The sequence below is a fragment of the Bos indicus x Bos taurus genome, chromosome 6, assembly GCF_003369695.1.
Source record: "Bos indicus x Bos taurus breed Angus x Brahman F1 hybrid chromosome 6, Bos_hybrid_MaternalHap_v2.0, whole genome shotgun sequence".
NCBI classification, from domain to species: domain Eukaryota; kingdom Metazoa; phylum Chordata; class Mammalia; order Artiodactyla; family Bovidae; genus Bos; species Bos indicus x Bos taurus.
The window spans coordinates 117,002,720-117,019,049 of NC_040081.1; the positions used below are offsets into that span (position 1 = coordinate 117,002,720).

General features: G+C 59.2%; 1 protein-coding gene across 1 annotated transcript in view; it reads right to left on the reverse strand.

Annotated features, from left to right (window-relative positions):
* Positions 1-14,279, reverse strand: part of PCGF3 (polycomb group ring finger 3) — a 45,233-nt gene extending 30,954 nt beyond the window's left edge. The window contains exons 1-3 of the mRNA XM_027545282.1: positions 14,050-14,279; positions 1,358-1,499; positions 897-1,044 (exon numbers count right to left, since the gene is read on the reverse strand). The gene's annotated coding sequence lies outside the window, so the exon portion shown is untranslated. The remainder of the gene's footprint in view (positions 1-896; positions 1,045-1,357; positions 1,500-14,049) is intronic.
* Positions 14,280-16,330: the final 2,051 nt, after the last annotated feature.

Here is a 16,330-nt window from a genome sequence, read left to right on the forward strand (position 1 = left end):
ACGTGTGTCCACATGAGTGTGGGCACGCCCATTCTACAGATGTGTGTGCACGTGTGGACATGGCCACGCTACAGACGTGTGTGCACGAGTGTGGGCACGCCCACTCTACAGACGTGTGTGCACATGAGTGTGGGCATACCCATTCTACAGACGTGTGTGCACGTGTGGGCACGCCCACTCTACAGACGTGTGTGCCCGTGTGGACACGCCCACTCGCCCTCAGCTCTGCCCCCTGGGAGTGACCGCTGTGGGGCAGCCCTGGGCCGAGGGCCCGCACCACCTCTGTCGCAGGAGCCAGCACCGCTGGGCGCTCCGCCGGCCCTAGCTGGGCGAGGACCCGGTGGGCCTCTGTGCTTACAGCCGAGACAGCAACCATCACTGCTGGCGGCCAGTGGAGCAACACAGGAGCCTATGAGGCCACACGGACAGACAGGCAAGGAAGGGGCACCCTTCCTCACAGAACGTGAGCTGGTAAGTGGAAGGCAGGCTGGCAGCAAGGGTCGCCACCCAAGGACAATCGCAGGGACGCTGACTCGGGAAGCCTCGGTGCGGGTCAGCAGGGGACGACTTCACTGAGGAAGCAAAGGTGCATGAAGTCTCCACACACTCAGCAGCCCCCGAGGAGGGCAGGATCCTCAGGAAGAAAGCCCTGTGTGTCCCTGGCGGCGTGACGGGTGACACCCAGCTGAGGGCCCCGCTGCAGGGGCGCCCCTGGCGTCAGGTCTCACAGGCCCCTACCAAGGCCTGAGCCCCACGGGGGCCCGGCCTCCAGCTCTGCCCACGCAGCCCCCCACGCCAGTCAGGACAGTGACCAGCTGTGCTCGCAAGCAGCCAACGCCCGCTGTCGCCCCACCTCGGCCAGGACCCAGGGGCCCGCGCTGGAAGCCCGTGCCCACCTCCTCGAGGCCGTCGTCGCTCCTGCTGCCTCTGCATCGGCCGCCGCGCCTACGGGTGCGCCGCGCTCACGCCTCGTCTGCTGCGCCCTCCGTGCTCTGGCTCCTCACGTCTGCGCCTTCCTTGCGTCTCTCGCGGTGTTTCCATTTTCTAGCACAGAAATGGCACCTGTTGTTCAAGGTCACGTCACTTGTGTGACGTACACAGCCCTGCAGTTACGTTTCTGGTAGAAGCTATGAAGAACCCCATGTAGCAGACAGAGAAACGGAGCTGATCAGATAGACTAATCAGAAAAAACTGGAATACATGTCAGTAACTGTGTTCGAATCTGCTCTGGAGCCATCAGAGATGAAATTTTAAAGGAGCTTACGAGGCACTGACTTTTTCTACGGCTACAACAGAGTAAGCGGAAAACGAAGTGTAAGTCGAGGTAAGCCTAATCCACTCACGTGCACTGCGTTACCTGTACACAGAACCAGTCCTCTGCTACATTGTGAAGCCTGTGGAGACACAGGGACGGGGCGTTACCCACACGCGCCGTTCCACGGAGCCCGGCCCCACACAGGCAGCTTCAGCTGCTCAGGTCCACAGGTCTCTTCCTTTACCTGCTCGGAACAAAAAGAAAGGCAAGCTTGGTTGACGGTGAAGCACCCGCAGGAGCCATGGAGGTGGGCAGCCCTGACAGGAGCCTGGTGGCTCGAGGCCCGGGGTCTGGTGGTGGTGGGGAGGCTGAGGACAGCTGCGGCTGCCCCACATGCCCGGGGGCCCAGAGAAGCTCCCGGGGAGGCGGTGGGCTTTGGGTGACCTGGCAGGAGGCTGGGAGAGCAGCCATGTGACTCCTGGGTTGCTTTCGCAGTTCCTGCCCTGGAAGGTGTCCCCAGGGTGGCTCACCCAGGGAAGCCACACGAGGACTCCTGCAGGCTCCGTGTGGGTTCTGGGCCACCGCAGGGGACAGACATGCCAACGGGCACGTGTGTGCATGGATGGCGGCGCCAGGCCCGCGGCCAGCGAGCACAGTGCGGGGCTGGGGCAAGCGGCAGCAGAGAAGCAGGCAACCAGGCCCCTGCAGGACTCAGCCACCGTCAGGGAGACGTTTCCGGAGCTCCGGGGGGAGGTGGGGAGGGGGCCTGCACTCAGCGCTGCTTGGACGCGGCCAGTGACACAGGCACAGACGCTGCGCGTGCGACCTCAGAGGTCAGGGAGCAGGGGACACAGATCCCCAGAGCCGACGTTCTCAAAGAGAAGATGGACAAGAAGTGATAAACGCCATGAGCAGGCATGCCGTTCAGACACCGCAGGTGACAGGACAAACCAGAGCAGCAGAGGGGGTCAGGAGAACAGGGGGTCCAGAACACCTCCCTAAAGTCACATGTGAGCAACATTAGAATGTCAGGAATAACTTCACGCCAACAGAGCTGAAAACTCGTAAGGAATTTGACAAATTGCTTGAAAACAGCTCACCGGAAGTGAGGTGAATGGAAACAGAATCGAGAGTTCTGGACCCCTAAGGACGCTAAGCCAGGCGGGTTCCGCCAAACCTGCGTGCGGCAGCCTGCCCCAGACAGACCCGCCCAAGCACACAGTGGGTGGTGCACAGCACAGACCAGGAGGCCTGGGGGACGCAGCCCAGCGGCAGCTGCAGCACCGCCTGCAGAGCGTGCAGGAGGCACACCCTGGAACCTGAGGGGCTCCGCGTAAGAAACAAATGCCGTCTATGACAAAAGCTAAAAGGAGAGAGATGCTAAGATCTCCCCAGACACACACACTCTCAGCAAGTTAAGAGCAGAAGGAACTTCCCCACCGGAACAAAGCTCTCCATCTAAGAGACACTAACACTTCCATCCCCTGGAAGGTTCATGCCTGACTGCAGAGCTCTCTTCCCAGCAGCCACCTGCAGGGAGCAGCTGCAGCTGTGTGTCTCCTGGATGCAGCGGCAACCAGAGGTCAGCGCCAGCGGGACGCATGACCGGACAGGTGCTCCGAGCCAGCAACTGCTCCATGACGCTGGGCACTTCTGTGCGTGTAAACACCACCACCCTAAACAGCGTACTGACCCCTACTGCTCCCAGGCCAATGGCTGAGACTTGGCGGAGAGGCCGGGGGGACGGCCGTGGCTGGTGCCTGGGAACCTGGCTGGTGACAGTTTCCACCGGTGACTTAAAGCTTCCCTGAAAGCTCAGCAGGGTCCTCGGGAGCTGAGGGCCTGCCAGGCAGGAGCCTCCGTGAGAGCCCTGTGGGCCCTGGTCTCTGGGGCGACAGCCCTTCCTGTCGCTGAGCGCGTCCATCCTGACTCCTTGGGGAGAGGGCTCTGGACGTGGTGCCGGGTCCCCTAAGGCTTGTCCCATCTGCCGCTTCCTTCACAGATTCTGCTGTGACCTTTGGCTGAAATAACCCACAGGCCTGTGCATGAGGAGTCCATCCGTGCACCTGCACACCTGGGGCACACCCCTCAGCCTCTCGACGCCCCAGGCCTGCCGGGCCTCTACATGTCTGCCCAGACAAGCCCGTCCAGGCCAGAGACTGTGACTGAGGCCTGGCTGCCCTGGCGGCCCTGACCCTGCTACGGCCTCGTCCCCTCTGCTGCTCCCCCAGGGCACGGTGGCACCTCTACCCACTTCCCCGGGCTCCAGGCTGATCCAGGCCCCACCCTCCTGCTTCTCAAGGGCTCTGACGGTCCCAGCAAGCCCTTCTCATCTGGAACCTTCCACACCTCCCTCCTGACAGAACCTGCCTCCACAGGACACCCCACTCCACGACTCAGTCACCCTCCGCCCAGTCTTCCGTCTTCTACTCCACAAAGTCCCGGTGACAAGGACATCATCAGCCCCCCAAGATATAAGGCCACTGCCCACCTGCAGCCCCGCTGACCCCTCCCGCCACCAGGGGGAGCAGCAGGGGCCAGACACTGGCCTCAGCCCCAGACGCTGCAGAAGGGCCAGGCCGCACGCCGCACGCCGCACGCCGCACGCCTCTCAGGGTCACTCCAGAACTCAGCGGCATTCACTCCTGCACGAAGAGGCCCTTCTTCTGTCCATGCATCTCGGACCACTGCCCTGTCCAGACCCCTGTCCACCTGTGTGCAACACCCTGGACGCCACAGCCCCACGTGGCACACTTGTGTGACACACACATCCCCTTTCCTCCTCCAGGAAAACACACCAGGCTTGTACTGCATAAAAGTAGTAGACACAGTCACTAACCACAGCTTGGAATTCCTCACTGAACGCAGTTAAGGAGAAAGCCCTCTTAGTCTTAATCTGCAGCACTCACTGCTGCTCCCCACGTGTCGGGGACGTCCACTGGCCTCACTTCCACAGGCACTGCAAACACACACAGCCTCGTTCACACTCACGGGCATCCTCACACTCACAGGCGTCCTCAGACCCTTAGCTGCTGTGAGGACGCCTCCCCACACCAGTGCTGAGAACCAGGCACAGTCCGGGCTCTCTGACTGTGGCTGTGGCCGGGTGTGACCAGGGGGTCCCATGGCTCCAGCCAGTGGCTCCAGCTCCGTGGTCCACAGCCAGTCCCCACTCCCTGCCCTCAGGAACCCTGAGAAAGAACCACCTCCCCATACAAGCCCACCCAGGTCGTGCTTCCTTCTATCGACGTATCTTATGAGAACCTTACTGTTTTTGATTTATTTTGCAGTTAGTGCTTCTAAACTTTATTTTCCTAGGAAACCGATCATCAAATTTATTGTCACAGAATTGCTCAGAGTAGCCTGAAAACGTATTAAACAGCTTCACTGGGGAACATCTGACAAGTGACACATACTTTAAAGGGCCCCTTGGGCCCTGGTTCTGGACGCGCTGTAGACAGGGCCAGGCAGCCTCCTGAGACTCACTGAGCGGCCACGTGGATGGGCAGCTCACCCCTTCTGCTCTGAGTGGTCCCCACCCTGACTCTCAGCCCCCTTGCCCGCAGACAGACCTGCCTCTGTCCCTCAGGGTTGCGGGATTGAGGGTGCGTGAGGAGAGGTAGCCACGGCACTGTGTGGATGGCCTGCTGGGGAAACGCCCACTGAGGACGTCGCCTGTGCCCGCCCGCCCCGTGTGAGCCTCCGCTGCCCTGGGGGCCAGCCTTCCGCCCCTTCACTTCATCCTCGCTCCACCACCAGAGCCCCCACCAGCCTCTGTGCCCGCGGGCTTTCCCTGGACATCACCGTGGCTCCCAAATGGACGGCAGAGCCACCAGGACACCCCCAACCACGTGTACCACCAATTCTTTCTCCACAGACACTGTGAGCCTGACCACCTCAGAAAAGCAACCCCGATGCCCCCGAGAAACCAATCGCAGGGGCCCGACCGCGGACGAGCCGAGCCCTCCCCACACTCCCCGTCAGTCTCCCCGTTCACGCCAGCGCCTCCATCCACGGCGGGGCCCATCCACGTCCAGCTCCGTCCCCCGGGGCCTCACTCACCTCTCGGCTGTGTACACTCCCGGCAATCCATCCTCAAAGGGCCATCAGACAGCAGCGAGACTCTGGACGGGTCACCCGAGCTCGAGTCTGAGCCCATTTGCCGTCTTGTCCCCAGCTGTCAGCTGCCCAGGGTCTGTGCCCTGCGACCCCACAGGGGTCAGCACGCCACGTCCAGCAGGGGGCCCACCCCAGAGCCGGTGTCCAGTCAGCCTGAGATACTCCTGACGCCCTCTAAGAACTCCAGGAAACCTATCCGTTTATTTTCACGCAGAGCTGACGAAGTGCGGTCCCTGCTCCCTGCACATGCCCTCTTCTCCTGACCAGCCACGCCAAGCAGAGGCCCACACTCAGCTCCCGCCCCTCCGCCTGGGGGAGCGGGCCAGGCCGCCCGCACCGAGTCCCCAGCAGGTGCCTGGGAAAAGCCCTGCTCTGTTGGGCCCCCCAAGTCCTTCTCCTCGCAGCTGGCCTGTCCACGCCGGGCCCCGGTGACCTCACTGACACAGCTGTCATGGGCGTCTGCCCTGTCCTGCTCACCAGGCAAGCGTGTGTCGGGTCATGGGCCCCAAACGTTGTCTGGCGGCAGCAAGGTGTCTGCAGGAGTCCCGGGGGGCGGCCGGCTGGGGCAGCAAGGTGTCTGCAGGAGTCCCGGGGGCGGCCGGCCGGGGCTCTGCACTCAGAGCCACGCTGCTCGCCCAGGTCGTCCGTGCCGCCTGCGCCCCGCTCGGCGCGGCTCGGGGGACCTCCACTGGGAAGTCCTGCGAAGCTCAGGGAGCTCCATAGCCCCCGTGGGCCCTGCAGTTCTAGGACATTCTACCTGCAGTCCCGCCTGGGGTCCTTGCAGGACTTGCTGGCTCACTCTCAGCATGTCTTGTCTCGAGCATCCCCTCCCCAGTGAGCTCTTTGAGACCACCCTAAGGCCCACACCCACGTGAATGACTCCGAGCCTCCCCCCTCCAACCCTTAACTGACCACTTTGTTATTACTGGCACCTAGATTACACTGTCAGGCATGTGACCGGGAGCGCTGAAAATTCAACAGACAGGCTGTATGATAAAATTGAGAAAATCTGTCCAAAGGCTAGAAAAGACGGGATATAGAAGAAATGCCACATCCAACCAACAGGTGCTCCAGAAAAGGGAAACAGACAAGAATCTCTGACAGACAGTCGAGTTGGGCTGGGAGCACACGCATTCCGCACACTCATTCACAGGCGACACTTCATGACCTGGAGAAAATGATTTGTGTGTCTCCAGCTGGGAGAGCCAGACGGCAAGGGCCCTGGTGCTGCCCACATCCAGGCAGGTCCCCGAACCTGAAGACATCAAGGGCGCGAGTGAGAGTCCTAAAGGCTCTGGGGCAGGAGGAGCCGGGGGGAGGGATCGCCTGCACCAGCCTCCTCACCTGCAGCGCCTGACTCCAAGAAGTCCAAGGAAGGACACCTGGGACGTGGGGTTCTACAGCCAGACGACTGGCCCAGCCGACTGGCAGAGGCCTCGGGACACGTGCACAGGACACCCTGAAGCACGGCACGAGCCAGCAGGTGCTTGCGTGGCAGCACAGGTGCAGTGAGTGCGGGGTGCTGGCAGGCCAGCCACTCTGGCGGTGACCGAGGAACGACGTGTGGAGAGATGTCCCCACTCCAACCTGGGCGGGGGCTGCCGTGCAGACAGGGGCAGGGGCCCCACAAGCCCAGCATGAGGCCTCCAGCCGGGACCAGGGACGCGGACAGAGGACCAAGGAGGGCACAGGGCGCGGGCCGGACCCTCGAGAACGTGGGCCAGGAGAGGGACAGCAGGCAAAGTGAGGCAGGAGGGAAGTACGGCCAGAGAGCAGGCTTGACTCACAGTCTCACCCGCTTCCCACTCAGGTCCAAGATTCGAAGAAGCACAGAAAACACAGCGAAAGGGCTGAGGCCCCAAGACACCGCTGCAGGCGGCTGCTGTAAACCCTGCCCAGGGGCAGACACACACCCCTCCACCAAAGAGACCGACTCAGGCAGAACCAGGGACCCGGCTGGGCTCCCCAAGGGGTCTCAGCTCTGTGCCTCAACACGACTCCTCATCACCCCCAGCCCACGTCTGAGCTACAACAGCCAGCTGGCCCGGCCGTGGTGCCAGGAAGCCCCAGGGAGAACACCACCTCACTCGGTTCGCAGGTGCCCCTGGGGGGTCACACCAGACAGGGGATTCAGGGGCTGAGACTCCGGGAGCCTTGGAAGGGAGGGGCAAGTGGGTTTCGCACGTGGGGAGTATGAATCTAGGGGGGCCAGAGGGAAGACGATCAAAGGCAGAATTCTGAGATGGTCGCAAGGCCCTGGGCCCTACCGGACACACACCTCTGCTCTCATCATCCCACCTACTGCTAAAGGGGTTTTTGAAGATGTAATTAAGGTCTTAAATCAGCTGACCTTACAACAGGGCAAGTATCCAGAAGCCTGACCAAACTGCACTGTCTTTCAGAGCTGTTTTCTCAGCTAGTGGCAGAAGAGCAGGTCACAGCAGAAGGCAACATGCCTCGACGGCCCTCGGCCCCCAGGCAAAGGACCGCAGGGCCTCAGGGCCAGGGCGGGCCCGCTGGTGACTCCCTGACAAGGGCCGCCCCGCACACCGACCTCGGCCTGGGGCCCTGGGCAGCGGAGTCAGCCACGTGCTGCCGGACTTCTGACCACGGAGCCGTGACACATAAGTGGGTGCCCCTTCAAGCCACTAAGTTTGTGGCAATTCGTTTTCCAGCAATAGAAAATGAGACAACAGGGTCTGGGGAAATGAAAGCTGCTAGCTTCTAGAAGAAAGAGCGAGTTTCCCAAACACGTGGAAAGCAAAGTAGCCACCACCTCTGGACATGCTCTCATCCGGCCCCCACTCTCCCAGCTCCAGAGACAAGAGTCAGGCTGATAAACATGTGGAGGAGGCAAGAGCCCCTTGGTATGGACTGAACTGTGCCCCTCAAGCTCACGTGTTAAAGCCCCAATCCCGTCTCCACACACGGGGCCTCTGTGAGGCTGACTCATGCGTCGGGGCTGACGGGTGAGCACCCTGCCGGGAAGAGGCCAGCCTGCTGCCAGTCTGCCTGTGAGGGTGAGAAGGCCTGTCCAGGCCAGGAACCAAGCCCACTGGCACCCTGAGCTTGGACCTCAGCCTCCCTGAACCACCCTGTCTGTGGGGTCTCATCCCGGCCGCGGTGTGGAGACCCCGTCTCCCAGTTCCTTCTCGGGGTGGCTGCTGCAAAGCAGGGAAGACAATTGCCTCTCGCAGTTCCCGTCTCCAGGGTACAGAGGAAGTTATTCCACCCAGAGGAAATGCTACAGCAGAACTCATATTTTCCCTGACAACGTCAAAAACTTCCTACCCACTAAACCTTTTATAAAGTCCGCTAAAAGCAGCACAGCTGACCCGAGTGGGACTCGCCACCGTGCGCCTGTGACGGCGACAAAACGTCCCCGGACGCCTCTGTCAGACACAGAGGGGGCGGCCGAGGCAGCCCCCCAGGCAAGAGCGGGTGCCGCTCCCAGGACAGAGCTCGGCTCCTCTGGGCTCCCCAGAGCCTCGGCCCATCCTCGGGCACAGGAGCGACGGCAGCGCTGAGTGCGGGACGCACGGCCTGCCAGCACAGCACGGAGTCCCCACAGCCTCCACGAGGCATCTCTCAACCCAGGAGGGGCCCATCCCCCTCTGTCCTCAGGGTGAACAGGGGACACAGACACAGGTAGACGGCGCCCTGAGTGAAGAATCAGAAAAACTCACAAGTGATGGGTGGCCTGGAATAGTTTGTGCTGTGCGGAGCCCGAAAGGGTGGGAGGACCCCAGTGCCACGCAGGGAGCCACCCGCCTCTCAGACGGAAAACGCTCAGGAAGACCTTGCTGAGCCACGCGGGGCGAGCTGAGAGTGGACAGGAAATGAGCCCGTACGTGGAGTAGCGTCCACTTCTCAGTGTGACCACGATGGCGCAGTTGTGTGCAGACCGTCTTCTCACCAGCGTCACGTGCTGTGAACCACCTACGGAATGAGGCAGACAGTCTGCAGCTACTTCAGACGATTCAACCATAACTGTGTGTTTAGAGAAACCAATAAGCAAATGTGGCGAAACACACGCGAGTGCTGAGTCCAGGGTTAGGGCGGCGGGTGCTCATTGTCTCATTCCTGTTTTCTCCACTGTGTTCTTTTTTTTCCTCAGAAACTTTGGTGAAAAACTAAAAGGGGCTTTGCTGGTGGCTCATTGGTAAAGAATCTACCTGCCACCGCGGGATACACGGGTTTGACCCTTGATCCGGGAGGATTCCACACACCCTGGAGCAACTGAAGCCCGAGCACCGCAACTGCTGGACCTGTGCTCTGGAGACGACGGTCCCCGAGAGGCCCCCGCACTGAGACGGTCCCCAACGAGAGGCCCCCGCACTGAGAAGCCCGCGCCCCAGACGGGAGAGCAGGCCCCGCGCCCCACGACGGGAGAGCGGGCCCCACTCACAACCAGAGAACAGCCTGCACAGCAACAAATACCCAGTACAGCCATACGTAAATAAATAATTTTTTTAAAGTAAAACTAACTTAAAAGCAGAAGAGGCTGACCCTTCTCGGCCCCTCATCACCTGTGACCGTGCCCTGCGCCTGCGTGTTCTCACCAGGCAGCTGCAGGCGAGCAGGTCGTCCTGGGTGATCCACAGAAGGCATTAATGCACACATCAGCTCCAGAACAGGGCCGCAGAAGGGAACAGGTCAGCTTTTAGCTAGCTGAGCACCTTCTACGTGCCAGGCCCTGCTGAGAATCAGCAAACATAACAGCTGACAAGACCCCCCGCAACCAAACCTACTGGGCCACCACGAGACGCACAGAGGACCCACAAGTTGGCCAGGAACTTCAGGGAGAGCTGTGGACACCTTCCTGTTCTTTGCTTTTTCATGTCAAACACCTGGAATTTGCTGTTAGTGTGGGAAAGTCCAGCAAATATTGATGCGTTTGCTAAAAAAATTCACCTAAGCATTAGAAGTTCTCTTCAAAAAAAGAAAATAAGCCTAATAACTAGTTTTTAAAGACAGTCTAGTTACTTTTAAAATAGCTCACTTTTTTACAACAGTGAAAAACTATCCACTTGCAGAACTGAGGAACAGTTCCATTTTTTGAAGCATAATGAATTGTGCAGCATGTTTGCAATAGCAACAGCAAGTATCAGAAAGGTAGTAAGTTTTGTCCTCAAACCTCAACATATTGCAATAGAAAAGAAAATTACCTTTCAACTTCAAATTCGATTCTGACCATTAGCCAAATAAAACTATGAAATAACAAATCCTGTCATTCAGTAAATTAAAGAGTAATAGTAAGGCTAACACAAACTTTGTTTATAACCCAAATAAGGAAGTGTAATCACTGGGAAGGACCCTGCTTCACCCAGCAAGGTGGAGACCTAGCAGGTCCAGACTGCAGGAGAGGACGTGCCCTGCACGCGGGACCCAGTCAAGGGCAGCGGGCCCCACATGGGTGCCTTCACAGCCTTCACGGTGCTGCAGCGCTGCCCCGGCACCCAGGAGGGGAGGCGTGGGCTGAGAGCCAGGCCCCAGCACACAGGTTCCTGGAGCATTCTTCCCTTCGAGGGTCAAATATGCAAAACATCTTGGATCTCTCACTTCAAAAATGTCTTAGAAACATCAGTTTATAATTCCCAGAGCAAAATAACTGGCAGGAATCAAAGTTCCAGAAACAACTAAAATCACTGCACTTGAAGCTTAAAACAACTCTACATCTCTGACATACATGCCTACAGTTTAACTGCGTGTGGGGTGGGGGCTTATGGTTTGCTGCAAGTGTTCTAGGCTAACTCCTAAAAATCTTTCCTGTTTGTAACTTCTCTCCCATCACGCGCAAGCTCCAGCATCACTGCATCAGCACAATGGCGACATCAGAGCAACCCGTGTAACTCAAGAGACAGCTGAGCTGCTGCACCCTCGGGCTGACCTCACTGCGCCGCACAGCCTTGTTCATTCACCCTGCAGGGCACGTCTCAGAGCTAACACCTAATGGAGGCCAGGCATTAGGATGGCCCAGCCCCTCCCAGGAATCACCTGTGGCGTTGCTCCGGCTCAAGCGTGGGCAGGGCCTGGCAACTAAGAAACACAGAACATGGTAACAAAGAACATGGCAAAAGGGATGGGACATTCCAGCCGAGATTAGGTCACGCACACTGTGGCCTCCTCCACTCTCTCATTCAGTCACTGGCTCCCTCAAGCTGCCCTATGGGTGTCTCCAGCAAGCAGCCTGGAAGCAGATACCCGCAGCTGAGCCTACAGATACCACAGCCCCAGCCAGCACCCTGTCTGCAGCCTTGGGAGACTCTTGAGGCTGGGGACGCAGCTAAGCTGTGCCTAAACTCCTGACCTCAGACAGTGAGATAACTGATGTGGTCTTAAGGCACTGCATTTTGGGGTAACTTGCAGGACAGTAATATATAAATAATACAACCATCCAGTGCTATCACACCTTCAAAAATCCAAAAATGAGAAAATAAAGAGCCTAATAAAACTTGAATGCCCAGTTTCACAAGTCTTTTCCAACACTTCAAAGAAAATTAAGTTTTTTAAACAGTAAAGTGTATGTTTAAACAAACGAACAAAATCAGAAGCCAGCACTGAGCAAGAAGGTCCCAAGCGTGGTTACGTTTGACAAATAAAACTTTCTAGGCTGGACTATTCATGGACTCCATTTAAGATTAGGTCCTACGAAATGTTACACTGAAAACTCAAAGGGGGTTTCTTCTAAGTAACCAAGAAGAGAAGTTATGGCACAAAATGAAACAGTGACCTACCTGATCATTCAAGCACCTCCCTTGGGTTTTAGAGTCACGCCCCATTCTAACACAGGGCAACCTCTCTGAATGTACTCCTGCCTCTTGTCCATACAGTGAACGCGCTGCACGCTGGTCCCACGCCAGGCAGACAGTGCCCACCTGGGCAGCCTCATGCACTGGACACTCTGGAGCCTTCCCTGGCCCAAAGGCAGCAAGATCTGGGTGAGGTCAGATGGCAAGGTTTTGGAGAAGCAGAGCCCCCAGCCCAGGGTCTCTTCCTGGAGTGGAAAAGGCGCCTGATGGCTCACTTGACACACACTGGACCAATGGCCCCCAAACCCCTCCCGCAACCCACACGGCCATCTGGACCCCATTCCTCCTGGAAGTTCCTGGACACCGAAAACACCTCCAGACCTAGAGAACGGGGCGCTTTGGGTGACACCACCGGAGGGCGGGGAGGGTAGAAGTGACTGAAGATGACCATCACTGACCAGAGTGCAGGTAAGGCAATGGCAGCCCTGGAGCAGAGACTGGGAGAGCAGGGTGGGGGCAGCTTCCTGGGTCTGGGGAGGGGCACCCTGCTGGCTCGGGGCACGGAGCCAATGTGGAGTAGGATCTCCATCAGTCTCAACCCAGCCTAACCCCGGGGGCCAGTCCAGGCAGCAACTGCTGAAGGTCAGAAGGTTTGTGGGGCCCAGGCGCTCAGGGGCCTCACAGAGAGGGCTGGTTTGCACCTGTGGGGCTTACATACCCAGGATCCCTCATGCTCCAGACCTTTATAGCAGCTGGGGTCCAGCTGAGTAAGCTGAGTGGATTCCAGGCACTCTGGAAACTGACCCAGGGCCCAGGCCCCTGGGGGTCCAGCCTGGGGTCCCAGCACTCCTCAGAGACCACCCTTGAGGCCTGGGTGCTTCTCAGTGACTCATTCAAGAGTCGCAGCCTTCCTGGGGGCCTGTCTCCAAGTTTCAGCTCTCATCACAGTCCCGGTCCTGTCTGAGAGCCAGCCTTCTCCAGGACTGCCCAGCGTCCAACTCTCCTTCACGACCTACCTGGGTCATCCCTGCAGCCTGTCACAAGACAGAGCCCTCCACGTGGCACAGCCCCAGGGTCCTGGCTCCTGGGAAGGACGGGCTGTTCCAGGGTCCCAGAAGTGCTCACAGGACAGTTTTGAAATCCTGGCCCTACTGGAGACCAGTCCTGGGGTCTCAGTCCTCTCTAGTGGGTTTACTCAAGTCCTGATCTTTCCATGGGCCAGTCCTGGGGTCCAGACTGCCCCCAGGTGACCCATCCTAAGGTCCCTGGCTCCTCAGTGACTTGTCCTAGTCCCAACTGTTCCTAAGTCCTGGCCATCCTCGGTGACCTGTCTCGGGGTCCAGCTGATTCTCGCTGAGTCTTAAGGTCCAGCCCTCCTCCATGACCCATATCGGGGTTGGGCTCTCTTAGAATATCTGTCTTGGCATCCAGTATTTCCTAGTCTTTTCTCCGTGTGTCCTAAGGTCCAGTCCTCCCTGATGACCCATCCTGGGGTTAGATACTCTCTGGCCCCTCTGTAGTGGCCCGTCCAGGGGTCCGGTCCTCCCTGGTGACCCGTCCTGGGGTCTGGTCCTCCCTGGCCCCTCTGCGGTGGCCCGTCCAGGAGTCCGGTCCTCCCCGGTCCCTCCCCGGTGACCTGTCCAAGGGTCTGGTCCCCCCCAGTGGCCGGTCCTGGGATCCAGTCATTCCCGGTCGCTCCCCGAAGACCCGTCCCGAGGTCGGGCCCTGCCCTAGGTCCGGCCCCCGTGGGTCCGGCCCGGGCCTGGGCCTGCCGAGCGGAGTCGGGGCGCTGCAGGCCGGGCCGACGAGGGTGCAGGGGCGCGGGCCGGGGTTCGGAGCCTTCCGGGCCCGGACACGGGCCGAGGCCTCGGCCTGTGGAGCGGGCGCCACGGGCCAGGCCAGGCGGGGCGCGGACTCACTGACCTGCCGTCTCAGCTGCGGGCGAGCTGGGCGCACGCGGGGGCAGAGCGGGCAGGGGGAGGGGGCGCCGCTCCCTCCGGGTCCCCCCCAAGAGCAGGAGAAAAAAACCCGTCCGGAGTTTAAAACAAAGAGGCGGAAATGCCCGAGCGGAGCCGACCGCAGAGTCGGGGGCGCCGCGCCTGGAGCATGCGCGTTGCGCGGCCCGGCTCCCACCCGGCGGCCGGGGCAGGGGCGTGGCCTGGAGGGGGAGGTCCGGGGGCGTGGCAAGGGCGGAGCCAGAGGGCGCAGGCGCGTCCGGGCTAGGGCGACTCTGGGGCCTGAAGAGGAGAGGGTTGCCGGCCGCGGAACCCAGGACGGGGGCGTGGTGAGAGGTTGTGGGTGGGGACGGAGGGCGGGGTCAGAGGGAGCCTCGGAGCAGGGCTCCCGGCAGAGACTAAGCCGGGTCGTGAGACGCTTGAGGGGCTGGGGAGGCGGGGCCAGAGATGGGGCGTGGCCTTGCGGGGCGTGGGGCGGGGCCGGGCCGGGGGCCGGGGGCGGGGCGGGGCGGGGGCCGGACAGGGCCGGGGCGGGGCGGAGGCGCGGCATGCGGAACTTCGGGTCCTGCAGGCAGCAGGCGTTAGGACCTCGCCCCCAGACCTGGGCTTTCCTCCGAGGGAGGCAGTCTCGTTCTTGCATTCCTGTTTTCCTGGGAATCAGCATCAGGCAGGAACGGGGGCGCCGCGGACAGACAGAAACCCTGCCAACCCAACCAACAGGGCTCCCAGACTCTCACATTCGTACATGACTATTGGAAAAACCATAGTTTTGACTATATGGACTTTTGTCGACAAAGTGATGTCTCTGCTTTTTAATATGCTGTCTAGGTTTGTCATAGCTTTTCTTCCAAGGAACGAGCATCTTTTAATTTCATGGCTGCAGTCACTGTCCATAGTGATTTTGGAGCCCAAGAAAATAAAATCTGCCACTGTTTCCATTTTTTCCCATCTATTTGCCACGAAGTGATGGGACTGGATGCCATGATCTTAGTTTTTTGAATGGAGCCAGGGGGAGGGGAACAGGAGGGGGTGAAATGGCGATGGAAAATGGAGGCTATGAACCCTTGCCTCTTCCTAGCCAGAGATCAGCAGTGGTGGGCAGAATGTGGTCATCTGACCCCCGCTAGACCCTATGTGGGGTCTACAGAGGACCAGGCTGATATGCCTGGAGGGCATAGTGTTGGGAGGGCAGGGAGGAGCGCTGCCTGCATTGGTTTGAAATACCAACAGGAGTGTTTACAGGGCGGACTTGGAAAGGGCTTATTACCAAGGAGAACCTCACCTGCGCCCTGAAGGGTCGGCCCTGAGGCTGCCCCTCTTCTGCCTTTGGGGCGGTCTCCAGGGCCACCTGGTGACCCTCCCCAGTCTCTCTCCCAGGGTGCATCACCCCAGCACCACCTCCAGGCCGCCTAGCAATCCCCAGCGTCTCTCCCACCCGCTAGCAAGCTGTGGACAAGCCCACTGGGGTGGACTGCAGGGCGGTTGTGGTGCCCCAGGTCCACGTGTCCTCAGGCTCTGTCTACAGTCTGTCCACTCCGGGACCTCTTCCTTGCGCCTTCATCCTCTCCACTGCCCCTCATCATCTCTGTGCACGTCAGATTTTGCTGATTAGAAAGTGGAATCAGCACAAGAAATATTTAATAAGGTACTTAATTATTCTGAATTAATGAATGAAATGGATCCCATAACAGAACTTCTGGCCCAAGATGGCTTCAGCGCAGGTGGTGATGATCTTGCCAATAAGAGTCCAGAGTCCGGAGGCTATGGGGTTGATTAGTTTATTTGGTCAGCAAGGGCAGGTCTTTGAACCAGCTCCTCTGGGATTCTCCTTAGCTCTTTCCTCACGGCCTCACTTTGACTGCTACATCTCCTCCCATCACATTCCCCCTACCAGGTCGAAGGAAAACAGTGATGATTGATTTCCACCACCTGCCTTCCTTTAAAGAGATGAAACTTTCCCAAACACCACCTGCCTCCGAAACAGGGCTCCTCTCAGCTCTATTGGGCAGAACTGGGTCATGTGTTCTCTCCACCCCCACCATTCCAGCAGAGGAAAGAGAGGGCCATGCCTGCTTTCCTCCAGTCAAGATTCATCCCCTGGGGATGGGCCTACTTTCTGTGAGCCCATTTCACCTGGAGACCAGGACAGCTGACATTTTATGTATTCGTATTTATTGTATTCGGCATAGAAGAAACAGCTGCTGGGGAAAAGAGCAGCAGTGTTTACAACGGGAGGCAAGAAGTTCAAG